This window comes from Cyprinus carpio, chromosome A15 (genome assembly GCF_018340385.1).
Source record: "Cyprinus carpio isolate SPL01 chromosome A15, ASM1834038v1, whole genome shotgun sequence".
Classification (NCBI taxonomy): Eukaryota; Metazoa; Chordata; class Actinopteri; order Cypriniformes; family Cyprinidae; genus Cyprinus; species Cyprinus carpio.
In genome coordinates, this window is record NC_056586.1 from 1,267,537 (window position 1) to 1,282,335 (window position 14,799).

General features: G+C 37.1%; 1 protein-coding gene across 1 annotated transcript in view; it reads left to right on the forward strand.

Moving 5' to 3' along the window:
* Positions 1–14,799, forward strand: part of LOC109067381 (serine/Arginine-related protein 53-like) — a 77,218-nt gene that overhangs the window by 34,572 nt on the left and 27,847 nt on the right. The window lies entirely within an intron of this gene.

Here is a 14,799-nt window from a genome sequence, read left to right on the forward strand (position 1 = left end):
AGTGTGTGTTTGGCCATTTTTGAAACCAAAATTTTACTTTAAATCTGACAGTAAATGCAAGTGTATTTAATACGTAAGCAACTGCATTGCCCTTTCCACTTAATTAAGCAGTTCAACCATTTTCAGCCGTGCTTATGAGTCTGCGTTAAATAATGCCTGCTAAAGCTTTTTTTGCCATCACAAATCAAAGAAATGCTTCAAACTATAATAATACATTCATAGCATTGCAGCTGTTTTTGACTCTTTTTGCTTCATTGGTTGCATTAGAAGAATCAGATTCCTTTGACAACATTCAAATGTCTTTCTTATTCTAAACTTTGTAAAGGTAGTGTAAATGAATGGTTTTAATCCCATACGCGCAAGCTTCTTGAGAACCAGTTTAGCCAGTTGATTGATCTCATTGATTGGGTTTTTGGTGCCACTTCAGTGTCCCATAATGCTGTTGATCAATGATTTCCTTTCAGTGCTGATGTAATAAGAGGGGTTTAAGCCATACCCCAGACCCTGTTGGGCTTTTCTTCGGGACGGAGGGGGGCTGGAGTTTATTATTCAGGAGTTTTAAAGGCGATCGATAGGGGCTGGTGGATCTTCAGAGGTTTAGGGCTCTGTGGGGTGCAGGGGCCTTGGGGTACGACCGACACGAGACGGCCCACTTTTCCCTGGTTCCCTCACTCATTTTCCAAGGAGAATAGAAGTACCAGTGATTCATTACAAGAGGTTAGAAATAAGGTTTTTAACCCTTATGATATAATACCATTTAATATATGTTTGAACATACAGTGTCATAAGACTACAGTATTTGGATAGATAGTTGATTTATTTTTTTCTGGTAATGACCATACAGTAGTTTATATAAATGTATACGCACTGTACGTTTTCTCCACTTGTACATAATCTAATGAAGTTCTTGATCATCGACAATCATGTTTGTGCAGTGTGAGGTCCAGTATTCGAGATCAACACATCCAATCCACATGCAAGCAATGAATTGGTATTCCTAAAAAAAAGTTCTAGTTAGGGTTTGTTCTGAACCTCTCATCTCATGAGGAACAGAACTATTTTACAAGTGTGCAATTTCGTATGGATTTGTACGATGTGATTTGTATGAAAACAAGCCTTATTTTTAGTGGGAAAAAAACAAAACCACACATGAAGGTCTACCCCTAAACCTAACCATAGTCAAGTGTAAACAGATTTCACTGCTATATCGCCACAAAATTGCCAGGAGAGTATGTTGTACATACAGTACATACTCCATTCAGACTTCCCAAGGTCTATTTTTATTGTTGTTGTATTTTCTTTGGCAAACTTTATTCTTTGTATGATATTTTTTTATTACCCATTTCCCATTGACTTTGATTCCCTTTCAGAATCTAAGCAGCAGTCATAACACCATCATAACATTTGCATACTGAATTCTGATTGATCTTACTTTAGCAAAAATGGTTGTGTTGTGCATTGGTTATTATACACCGATGACAGAACACATAAATATCAAGTCTCTTCTGTTCATCAAGGCTGCATTTATTTGAACAAAAAATACAGAAAAAAACTGTAATATTGTGAAATATTATTACAATTTAAAATAAGTAAAAATAAAACTAAATAAAATTTAATATACTTTAAAATACAATTTATTCCTGTGATGCAAAACTGAATTTTCAGCATCATTACTCCAGTCTTCAGTGTCACATGATCCTTCAGAAATCATTCTAATATCCTGATTTATCATCAATGTTGGAAACAGTTGTTCTGCTTCTCATCTTTGATAAATACAAAATATTAAAAAGAGCAGCATTTATTCAAAATAGAAATAATTTCTAACAATGTAAGTCTTTACTATCGCTTTTTTTATCAATTTAACACATACTTTCTGAATAAAAGTATTGATTTCTTTAAAAAAAAAAATACTGACCTAAAGCGTTTAAATGGTAGTGTAAATTGTTACAAGTATTTCTATTTAAATTGCAATAATATTTCACAATATGAGCAGTGTACATTTCCAACTCATAATTCCAGTTTAGTTTCAGTCCTCAATATAAAGCTGTTCACTGGCTCTAGCTAGTGGGATCTGGTCCCATGTTAAATACTTCTAGTAAAACCCGAAGTAAGTGTATAAGAAAACAAAAAGCCCTGTGAATTAGCCACCTGCGTACCTCTCCTCTCATCCGTTTAACACATCCTCAGCCAAGACAAAAACAAACAAACATGCACTTCAGCAGATAAACGGAGAGGGAATTCTTCTTAATTGCACACAACAAACAATGGGGAGTCAGAGCTGGGGGTTTTAAAGTGGAGCTCTTTTTAGGGTAGAATTGTGTAGGTGTGAGGAGGAAAGCTCAGCGGAGACGGGCTGAAGTGGGCGGCACAAACCAGCAGAACAAAAGGCCAGTGAGCTGGCACACGGAGCCTGCAACCAAACCACACAGCTAATTGCCTTCATGCATTGAGAAAAGAGAGGCAAAGAAACAAAACAGGGATAAAGATTAATTTCATACTTCATCTTCCTCGCTTGAGAGAGATGCTGTGAAAGGTCTTACAAATTGAAAATACCAGGGGCGTTAAACAGCCTGAAAATAAGGACCGGATTTGTTGCAACGATGCCGCATTATATGGAACCAAAGTTGTTAGGTACATTTTTCTGTGGCTGCAAAATTAATCATCATAACTGAATTGCAATAAAGCTGCGATTTAATCAAATAAAAATATGTGCTGTGTGTTTCAGAGCGAAGCGCAGCACTGTGTTCGTTTACACGTGAGCAGCTCATTATGTGTCCGATCACATAAATGCTGCTTCATCACCACATCTCCACCGAGTTTAAGCTGCTTTAATGTTCGTTTGGGAGTTCGACATCAAACAGTTATCTTATTTTATTCATAATGAGAAGTGCTTATCAACAGAAGAGAAGCTTTAAGGCCCCTACGGGTTTCCATCAAAATAAAAGTGTGATGGTTCGACATTTGAAAATAAAGAAATGACAGCAGCCAGATGTTATTTTTCTTAAATATGTATTTATTTTTATTTTACAGTGAAATGTTACAGTAGTGGTATTATTTTTTAATTTTTGTAATAATGATATAACATTATTATTATTATTATTAGCTATATTGATATCACAAAATTTAAAACAAGCACAGCAAACCTTTTTAAATTGTGCATTTTTTTTTATTATTTTTGCAATTTAAATTGCTGTTAAGATTTTCCCTCAAATTGTGCAGCCCTACTTCCACCTGTTCTCCATTTGTGTTAGCTTATATTTGCTAATCTGTCATCTGTCCATATTTATCATGAATATTTTATTCTGTTTGCGTTATATTAAAAAAAAAAAGTAAAGACTGAATGTGAATAAGTTACTTGAAATTGTTGTGTGATGCTGCATCCACACCGCTAGGTGTCAGTATTTCAAGATTGACTGACTTATTTTTTTTATGAATGTTTCCAATATTTGTACATTTGTCCTTTTTATTCATAACTGCCACTTGTTTGCCCTAAAGAGCAGCGTGGCTGTAGTTTGAGTGTTTGGTGTGTCAGCTTTGACTGGTTTCTGTGTAATCAACAGGCGGTATTATCAAACATAGCACTGCTGTAACCAGAGGACACTCTGCTTTTCCTCCACTTCTCTTTCTATTTTTACTCTCCCTCCCTCTCTCTCTCTCTCTCTCTCTCTCTCTCTCTCTCTCTCTCTCTCTCCTGTAGGGGAGCTGCTTGAGCTCTCAGTAGTGCACCGTTTGCTCCTCTCTTATGAGAGTCAGGATGAGGGAGGTTGAAATAATAGCCCTCAGCCAGAGACAAAGAGAAAGAGCGAGGGACTCTGATGCTGAGTGAGACGGAGCAGGGTGATGGAGAGGAGGAGGAGGATGTGGAGGGAGGCGCTGTTATTGTTGTTGCTGTTGATTTTGCTTTGTTTTCTGATGGCTGCTGTAACGGCTCCTGACATGTTAGCTCTGCATTCAGCCCGTAGTGCTGCTTTCACACACATTTGCTTTCATACATCACTCTTTCGCCTCAAACATACTTTTTGGATTTTGAAGAGGTGGACGATCATCTGTCATTCTCGTCTGTCCGTGATTATTTTTCCCAAAATGTATGATTTCTTTTCTTTCGGCAGAGATGTTGGGAGCTAGCGGCCGGTGTTTGGAAGATAAAAGGCAGGGAATCGAGCAAAATTTCTGCCCTGCCACTGAAAAGCTCCAGTGCTCTGACAAGTCTGTCAGGCCTCATTTAGCTTTAAACTGCCACGGTAAACTTCGGTTGCCATTTGTAATAAAAAGGGGCCGTGGTCTGACACTGATTTCAGGCCCTGTCAAAACCCCGCTGATAAGCACAGTTTTCACGCTCACTTTCAATCCCCTTTGCCTCGTTTTTTAGCTCTGATATAAACTATGTAATTAAGCTTGTTTCTCTTTTGATTGAACAAAGAGATAATAATTCAGATAGATTGGCTCAAAGGCCACACAAACAGATGTTCAGATGATTAGGTTTAAACTTGAAGATTTGTTTTGATGAGCCACACTCGCACGACGCAGAATGGCAAAAAAAAAAAAAAAAAAAAAAAACAGCAGATTGTTTTTTAATGAGTCACAAAACTGTGCTAATGACTGGATGGGTATCTGCAGAGTTACAGCCTTGTTAGCTGCCACATGGATTTTTTTTTTTTTTTTGGACTTTACGGTTGGAAATGTATCAGGGTTCTTGGATACTTAATGGAGTAGGAACCTGAGCTTATGCTTTAAACAGTAAAAAAATAAATAAAAAATACAAACAAACAAAAAACCCAGCTGAGGTTGTCAGAACGTCACTGTAAAATATGATATCAACATTTTAGGTTTTATGAATGTTGCTCAAAAAAAAAAGTATTTAATTAACTAATGTAATGTTAATATATCAACCTACTGAAGTACTCAAATCTGTTTTGTACCTTTATAATATACTGAAACAACCACAAAAGCACAGGTGGTCATGAGAAAGACACATGATGAATTAAAGCTCATCCCAATCAGCGATACTGATGTAAATATAAAAGGTGCACACAAATACAAAACACCGCCATGGTAACAAGCATGACATTAAAATAATGCAATAAACATTAATATAGCTACATATGATTTATTAAACCCTAAAGTACATAACTGAAAGAGAAACCTAAGAAGATACATAATTATTAATTACAAAGTGTTTCTTGAAATGCCAATTTACGGTTTGTTTTTTGGTTTTGTTTTTTCACTATAAATTTTAAGGTGACTTGTTCTTTTTTGCTTCCAAAAACTGTAACTTTAAAGGGTCCACCCAAAAATGAAAATTAGGCTGCGTTTTACTCACCCCCGAGGCATCCTATGTGTATATGACTTTCTTCTTTCAGACAAATCCAGTCGGAGTTCTATTAAAAATGGTCTTTGGTCTTTCAAGCTGTTTAATGGCACTCAGCGGGTGTTGCAGTGCTTCAGTCCAAAAGACGTGATATAAAAAAAGCGCCCTTCCATAGTAAAAGTGTCTCACATGGCTCCGGGGGGTGAACAAAGGCCTCCTGTAGCAAATCGTTACGTTTTTGTAAGAAAAATATCCAAATTCAAACCGTAATAATCACTTTAATCTAGCTTGTGCCAACAGTTGTACACAGAAGCAGCTCTGGGAGCATGACGTATGAGGTCAGCAATGTGCATGTGCAACCAACATTTGTTTACAGGATCAAAAGAAGGAAAACCAGTCTCCTCTTGGCTTATATCAGAATCCTCTGACATTCTTCTTTACAAATCCTCGTTTTGTACTTCTAATTTATGACCGTTGTTTTGATCTCTCCGCTGCACTTCCATGTTCATCACTTCTGAGCGGCGCATGTGCAAAGCCGTCCTCATATGTCATCTGCCCGGAACTGCTTCTGTGTACAACAGTGAGCGCAAGCTAGATTCAAGTGATTATTACGCTTTGAATGTCTGTGTATTTGTAAAAAAAAATCCATAAAGACTATTTTTAATGTAACTCCGACTGGATTCGTCTGAAAAAAGAAAGTCATTTACACCCAGGATGCCTCTGGGGTGAGTAAAACACAGCCTAATTTTCATTTTTGGGTGAACTAACCCTTTAACAGTGCATTACATGCCCATTGCATAGATTACAGCTTTCTCACCGTATATAGTCAGGGAGCTTTCTGTTTACCTATAATGGACAGCTTTTTACTGTAGCATTTTTACACTCTGTTACTGTTAAAATTATAAACTTATTTTTTGAGAGGGGTGCTCACAATAGCATGTGATCCTGGAGAGAGCTTGTTTGTTTGTTTTATTGTCATTCAAGTTATCACAGAATATTGCATTGCTTATTACATTACATTGCATAACTGATACTGGATACTTTTCATTTATCAAAAATGTTTTGTAGATTACTAGCGTTCATGATTTTCCCTCTGCTCTCGTAAGGTCTTCCTTATCCATCCAAAGCAGCTCAAATGGCTTTTTTTTTTCAAATCACAATACTATTGATGAAGACCATGTACAGTATTCCCGGTCAGGTCATTCTGCAAACTCACACCTCCAAACTCATCCAAACCACTGATACGGTAAAGACATGCAGATCTCTCTATCCGACGTTTCTCTCATTAAGTCTCTGACACTCTCCACCTTTTTGTCCCTTAATTCCAGCAGCATCATTTTAATTTTAAAGCCAAAAGGGCAGGTTCCCCCCGAAGGTGGAGAATATTCACTCTGCTGCAGATGTTCATGAATAATGTCCATCTCCGAACCCCTGCCGCCGCTCAGATGAGAGCACCTTGTGAAGGGTGTGGTGGGGAGGAGATGAATTACACGGAGGGGGAATCTGACAGCCTGTGCGGGGCTTTGTGATCATTCCAAAGTTCTAATAATCTCCCTCACCTCTCTCATCTCGGCTATAATGAAAGAGAATAGGCGATTACACCCCGGGCCATGTTCCCCACGCCTAATGACTCCTGCAAAGGCAGAGCGACCACAGAAAAATGAACTCTTGAGTGAGCTTTGAATTGGCTTTGACAGCCTGATAGACTTTGACACCAATTCTGTAACAAAACAGACGTAGCACTAATTGATTATCAATATTTTAAGCAAAGCGATGAAAATAAGCATTAAAAGATGACAGGGAGAAGTGTGGTCTTCTATGGTGGGACTCTTTTTTTTCCTCCTCTTCAACAGGTTGTGATTTCACCTCCCTCAGCACATGTCCTCCTCTTCTGATTTGCATCTCTGTGTATATGTATAGCTCTTTGGTCCCGGTTCCCCGTACCAACAGCTTACTGAGCACCTTGACATTGCAACTAGGCTTTAATGTAACAGAAAAGAGAGCTTTCCCTGGGCCTATCTCCTGGCGCTTGACTAAGCACAGTCTGAGGGACCACTGTGTTTCTAGGCCTTTGTGCCATGTGTTGAAGTGCTAGCCCCAGTCCAGCTGTGCCGCGTGGCTCTTTTTATTTAATTGCCCAGTGTCTGTAAACCTATCAGCAGATGCTGGGTGTGTTTCACGGCAAGTAGCTCTTTTCTGGTGCACCGACACCGAGTGCTGGAGCATAATGTGCCATAATCAGATGTCATTATACATCTTCAGTTCTCTTCAGGAAAGTCGAGTTGCACGGTGGATCCTGTCACTTTATTGCAGTGTTGCATCAGTATTTTGATGGCATATTCTGAAGATGCTGAATCAGTTTACTTTTACTGTTTGAGTTGGCATAAAACTGAAATCGTAATCATCTACCTTATTGAAACGTATTCAAGTGAAATGCCTTCTTGATTAAGAAAATAATGAAGCATGGGACTTGATTTTGTCCTTGCACTTGCTGTTATTTCATGCGAGTGACAGGTTTCTGGAGGGAACAAATCTTACTGTTGGATGATGTTATTGTCCAGCCCTCACACCGTTCGTTGTACACATCATCAGAGAAGAGCTGTTGTACTGTATGTAGGGGAGGGTCATGTTAAAGGGATAGTTCACCCGAAAATGAAAATTACTCTATGCCTACATCCTACGTCATCCGCTGGATGCTACTTTCTTGTGAATGCACATACCAGTTAGCAGAAAATAGAGATTTTAGTTTATAAAGTTTTAAATATGGCCGTTTTACCCAACGCAAGTAATAAAACTTTGAAGAAGACTTTGCTTTTTTGTTTCGCCCATTTACTTTTTCTGTCACCTAATCTCTGTTAAACGTATGACATTGTCATTTCATCTGCTGGGGTGTGAATTTGTTGAGGATATGATCATGAGTAAAGTCTGGGCGGTCCGCGAGCAAACCTCACTGAGGTCTGAAACCCCTGAAGCCTAATGCAATTAACAGAATTGTTTTAAATGCAACAGACATAAAATTCCATGCAGAAGTGATACAGGTCTGTAAATGAGTTAAGCAGCGATTAGCTGATAGATGATTTCTGTGGACAAGATGCTAAGCGATCATGTGCCTGTATAAGGAGGAGCTGGGGATGGAGGAGGGTAAGCACATGTTTGTGCGACAGACTGAGGCAAGTATGAGTACGGATGAACTTCTAGATCTTATTTAATTGTAGTGGGAGGAGTTACAATCAGCTGATGCAGGCTGTCACACCGTGGTCTGCCTGAACTACTCTTGAGCTCCGTTCGTCACTCAAACTACATCACGAGCTCCTCTTAAACCACTGTACTCCTTCTGCTATTAGAGGTCCTGTCCTCAGATCGACTCATGGCAGATACCTTCAAAAGAGACAGAAGGGCCTACACAGATTTCTCTCCAAACGCTCATGAATAAAACGAGCTTCATCAGGCAGAGTCTCATGTGGACATGATGAAAACTCTCAGACTGTTTTGTTTCTGCAACCAAATCTCCAGTATTTACTCTGTAAATTAAAGAAATCATCTCGAATTATACTCAGAAAGATGCTGTTGGAACTTCAGGCGAAGTGCAGAAATGAGCCCACAGTAGTGTGGAGAAGCGTCTGGTGGAATATGCGGAAATGGAATATTTGATCAGTGCTCAGGGTTTGATTGTGATGTTTGCGCGCTCTCTTCCCTCTCCGGGGCCCGATTCAAAACAACACCACGCTATACACGTAATTAATTAATTACTCTTGGTGATGGTAGTTCTCATATCTTCATTGCGCTTATATCTTCTCTTAAAACCATGCATATTTTTGTCAGTGGCTGGAGAAGGGTTGCGTCTGACCGCAGACGTCTGATTATAGAGGCATTGATCTCTCACATCCAAAATAGAAATCCAGGCTTTTTTATGAATAATTGATCAAATTGATATGATAGCTCCCTTTCTAATTGTTTAGTTGTTAATATTTCATGAATATCATTTAAGTTTTACTCAGATGTGACACTGTTTGGTAAATCTCCATTTAAGCAAAGTGCTTTTCTGTGTTGTTTTGTTCTTTGTTGTTCAGCCTCAATGAATTGCTTTCGTGAGCCACAATGAAACAGGCTGTGGTTTCTATCTGCGATTGCAAATAACGACTAAATAACCTGACCGTTCTTTATATATGTCATTACACAAATTAAATCCTGCCAAAGTCTAATTTCCTTCATGCAAATGATGATGTGAATGGATTAGTTTTAATCGGGGTGCTCACACCGGTTAGTTGTCATTGAATGCTTTACTGTATAAACACTCACACTTGTGTCTGTATATTTTGCAGACTTATGCGAGTGTGTAGGACTAAAGCCACAGCTCTGTGTGTGTGTGAAAGAGAGGGAATGCGAGTGTAAAGTGAATTCCTGATTCAAAGGGACATTTTTCCAATTGTGGGGTGCTACAGCAAATATCATGTTTGTCGTTTGGTAAGCGGCTGATTTATCACATTTCCCCGAGCTCTGACATTCAGATTGCTTTTGATTGACATGGACGCTCAGGACACACACGTTCATTTACAGATATTCATATTCTGTGAGCGTGTTGAGTTTGTGTAAGTGTGGGTGTTCATATATAATTATTTGACTCCATACCAGTTTGTATTTAAAGACTACAGTACTTGTATCGTTTTTAGCCTTTCTTTTTCAGTCTTTCTTTCTCTTACTTTATGCCTCGTTGTCTCTCACACACACACACACAAACACACACACACACACACACACACACACACACACACACACACGCTGATTACAGCGTAGTGATGTTGAGGTGCATGAGTGCACTAGATAAACAAGATCTCTCCCAAGGCTGTCTAACATCAATCCGTTTCACTGAAAACTGTGAAATATTCTTGTTAAAGAAAATTGTGTGCACTTTCTGAAATATTTGCTAACATATTCTATAGTATAATTATAATATATAATTCAATTAAATAATTGTGTGTGTGTGTGTGTGTGTGTGTGTGTGTGTGTGTGTGTGTGTGTGTGTGTGTGTGTATGCAATTCAGGGTGACAAACATAGTAACGTAGTGTTTTGTCAGACTGCACTGCTACTCTTTGGGAGAGTTGCTTGTCAGTGAAAAAGGTAGTCTTCTGAAAACAGCTGAGCTACTGTCACATTACTGAAAAATGCCACAACATTTAGTAGTTAAACAGTGCTTTTATCTGTCAGCCTCTGAGTATCTTCCTCATAAACACACACACACATGAACAGAGAACCTGTGATGCTGTACACACGATTCTAATGCCCTTTTAACTCATTTATGAACAGTTTTTATTACGTGGTTTAAATTATAGCTGTGTTTAGTTGAAACACTACAGCAGATACTGTAAGATCATGATTAATGTTGATTGGATTGAGCGGGGCAGATTTCTCAGGAGAGAGGCGCAGGTACGCAGCTACGGGTGCTTTTCCTGCTCCTCTGTGGCCTTCTTTCCTCCACAGCAGCGCTGTAAGAGATTACGGCCGGAGTAATTAATCACAGAGGATTATTACGGCTGTTGTGTGGTTTTATGGAGAGGCCTGAGGCTGCAGATGAGGACTCTGCATGGGTTTGGGATCGTTCGGTTTAAGGGTTTGTTTTAAGGAGGGAGACAATGCGAGTCTTGTGTGCCCTTGGAGTATTCTTGTCTTTTATTGATGTGAAATCCCTCTCACACATGCTGCAGTGTTGTGTGTGATGCTGTACCGTTCCTGTGCGGTATGTTTTCAGAATGAGTATGTGGACCATTCTACTGAATTTGTGGTACCAAAGTAAAAAATAATTATTTAAATAAAATCTATTAGATATTCATGTGTTGGGTATTTCATAAAGATGTTGTGATCCACATAAACCCAAATCATTAATTGAAATAATAAAAAAAAGCTAAATATATGCAAAATCATGTGTAGAGTACTTTCTATTATGAGGTGTCTGTGTGTGTGTGTGTGTGTGTGTGTGTGTGTGTGTGTGTGTTTTAGTTTTTAACGATCTGTTTTATTTCTACGAAAGCACACACAACACGATGTAGATACTCAGTGTTTGATTTTTTAAATAATAATGAAAATAATTAAATAGATTTAGGTAATAATAATTAAAAAGTGTAGATACTCAGTTTGATTTTTAATAATAAATAATAAAAATATTTAAATAATAATGAAAATAATTTTTATAATAATGATAAAAAATGTAGTAAAAAACACTTTAATGTCACTACTGAAACAGAATATTTTAGCTTATTGCGATTGTTGACGTTTGAAAATCTTTTAGAAAAATCTGTTCAAAGATTTATACAGGGAGGCTGAAAATAACAGATAAATGAAATTGATACTAGATAAATATAATCCTTTGTAATATAGTGAATACAAATGTGCATGTGGTGTATTCCATAACGATATGAAAATATTGTATGCAAATTGAGTTTTCTTTTTTCTAGGTATGTCACAAAAATTTAATGACATGAAAAAAAAACATTTTAAAATATTTATTTTTCTAAATTTAAAGCAGTTCTGTAGAATAGTCCGTATACAAAGTGTTTTCCCCCATCCTGAGATAAAAGAGTTTAGAGTTAAGTTAATTCTATTATGTGCTCATTTTTGAGGCTAAAAGCTAATCAATATTTTATCATTTCACACTTCTCTTTTTTACTTTCCTTCCATCACAGCACTATGATTCAGGAGTTTGTATCGTTTCACAAAGCATTTCCATGCACTGAAGTTCTCAAACACACTCTAAACTTCACCCAAACACACCTGCGCAAATCAACAGCATCACACCCTGCAGCAGCTCATCCGCCCTGCTTTAGCGGGGCTTCAGTTCGACACTCTGGCTCGCTTGAATTCAATATCCTATCGCACATGTCCGCTTCATGTTATTTCAGGAGCCGGGAACCTCCTTCAGTCAGCGGTGTTATATCAATGAATTGCTGCTGTGTAAAGAGGGACATAGAGAGCCGCTTCTGCGCGTGGCTCTACGGTTGCAGATAAACCCGATAAAGCTGAAGCGCTTGATTCAATCTAAATCGCGGGCCCCTCTGAGCCCCGTGTTCAACGCACCAGCACTCCATCAATCACTGATAATGGGCCCCGGCCATTTCTCTCTGATGTTTGCCTTATTGCATCGGATTCTAACGAGCCATCGCTGCTAATCAGCCCACTGGATGAAGGAGGCGGATGGATTTGTTTCTGTGTGATCATTTCAATGAAACATAGTCCTGCATGCCTACATGACTCTAGGGGCCCGGAGCTGCAATTACATATATAATCACAATTGAATTTCAGCCGAGGCTCCATTAGCCATCCTGCCAACCAAACTGGAATTAAGTGCAGATGAAGTGAAAGTCTTCAGCTTTCTGCTTTAGATAGTGACGTGTTATCTAATGCTGTGATCATGATATATCTAATGTGTGCATCATCAGCTTCAGCTCCTTATGCACGGAGTAATATACAGACGGATGACAAAGGAAAATCAAGTGGCTTTGTTAAAACCCATTAACGCCGTGTGATAATTAACAATTTTAGTCTCCACACCAACAAACAATAACGCTCTGTTTATTATAAGCACACGCTGCAGCTTTAAATGCATAAGCTCTCTGGGGTGCATTCTGATTGGCTGTCAATGTTTTCATCAGTGAAAAAAAAAAAGAAAAGAAAAAGTTATGAGTTTTGATAGTTAATTATTAATTATTAATTAATTAATAAATTAATTAATTGGTGGTGCTGCACAACTGATCAAAATAAAATATAAATTATTATTATCAAATTAAAGGCTGCAATTTAATGAAATAAGTAATGTTTTTTTTTGTGCTGTGTGTTTCAAATTGAAGAGTTGTACTGCAGTTTTTATGCAAAGTTTCAGCATCTCACGGTTCACAGTAAATGCTGCTTTTCACAAACTCCATCTCTGTATGCCCTGAGAGTTTTACATGCATTTTGGGAACATGCATTTGTGCTGTGCTTGATTCCTCTTGGTTCACATTTATGCATTCACACAATTTCCAGCATACTGTGTCTGTGGACAGAAGTTTACAGGATTGCATCAGTTTTCTGTTAACATAAAATCTTGAGGCATAAATTTTGCTGACTTGTAGTGCAAAATTAAATAATTTTTCATAATTATGAAAATTATGAAAAAAAAAATTTCAACTGCAGTTTACAACACCAATATATGTACGCCTTAATTTTTATTATTACACTTAAAACTAATAATAATAAGTTTAAAGACCCTGCAAGTTGGCTTCATCAGCAGCAGTACATTTTCATATGAGAAATATATTGCTATTAAAATCGCCATATATAACAAAATAATTGCAATATAATTTTTTGGCCAATTAGTGCTGTCAAATGATTAATTGTGATCAATCGCATCCGAAATAAAAGTTTTTGTTTGCATATATAAATACACACATGCATGTATATATTTAAGAAAATGTTTTGTTTATATATTAATATTCATATTTATATATAATATAAATTATACATACACACACACACACACACACACATACATATATACATATATTATATATATATATAATATATATAGATATATATATATATATATATATATATATATATATATATATAATATATATTTTATATATATATATATATATATATATATATATATTTATATAATAGTGCTGTATAGGATTACTAATAGTGTGTCGGGAGGGTATACACGTGTGTACTGTGTATATTTAATGTATACATAACACACACACACACAAACATATATATATATATATATATATATATATATATATGTATATGTATATATATATATATATGTGTGTGTGTTTGTGTGTGTGTGTGTATAAGTGTGTGTGTGAATATTTTTAAAATATATATGCATGTATATTTGTGTATTTATATATACATAATAAATATACACAGTACACACACATGTATTATGTTAACAAAAACTTTTATTTTGGATGCGATTAATCATGATTAATGGTTTGACAGCACTAATATATATAAATAATTTTAATATTAAAACAAACAAAGTAAAGCATTTACTGAAAAAAAGAATAAATACTGTAAATAAATCCGTTTACCTGCATATCATTTAACCATTAACCAGCATCAGAGAGCTGTGAAAATGTGAAATTACAGATATATTAACTCAGGGGGTACTTTGAGTGAATATTTAATGTTGAAGGCGTTTGGCTAAAACATTTGGGCGTCCCTGTCTTAGAGGGAAAAGACACTGCAAATCAATACAACATTGTTCTGAGTGATCACCTTTTTCTGCAGTGAAACATTGCTGTTCTGATGGCAGTGGTCTCTTATGAGAGGCACTCATCTATAGAGCACGAGAGGTGACTGAATGGCTTGATGAGGGTGAAAATCATGTGTACGTCCTTCACAGTCACCAGAATTCAATGCATTTAAACATCTATGGAGGATTTTGGGCCAACATGACAGAATTCTCCACCGCCATCATCAAAACACCAAATGAAGGAATATCTTATGT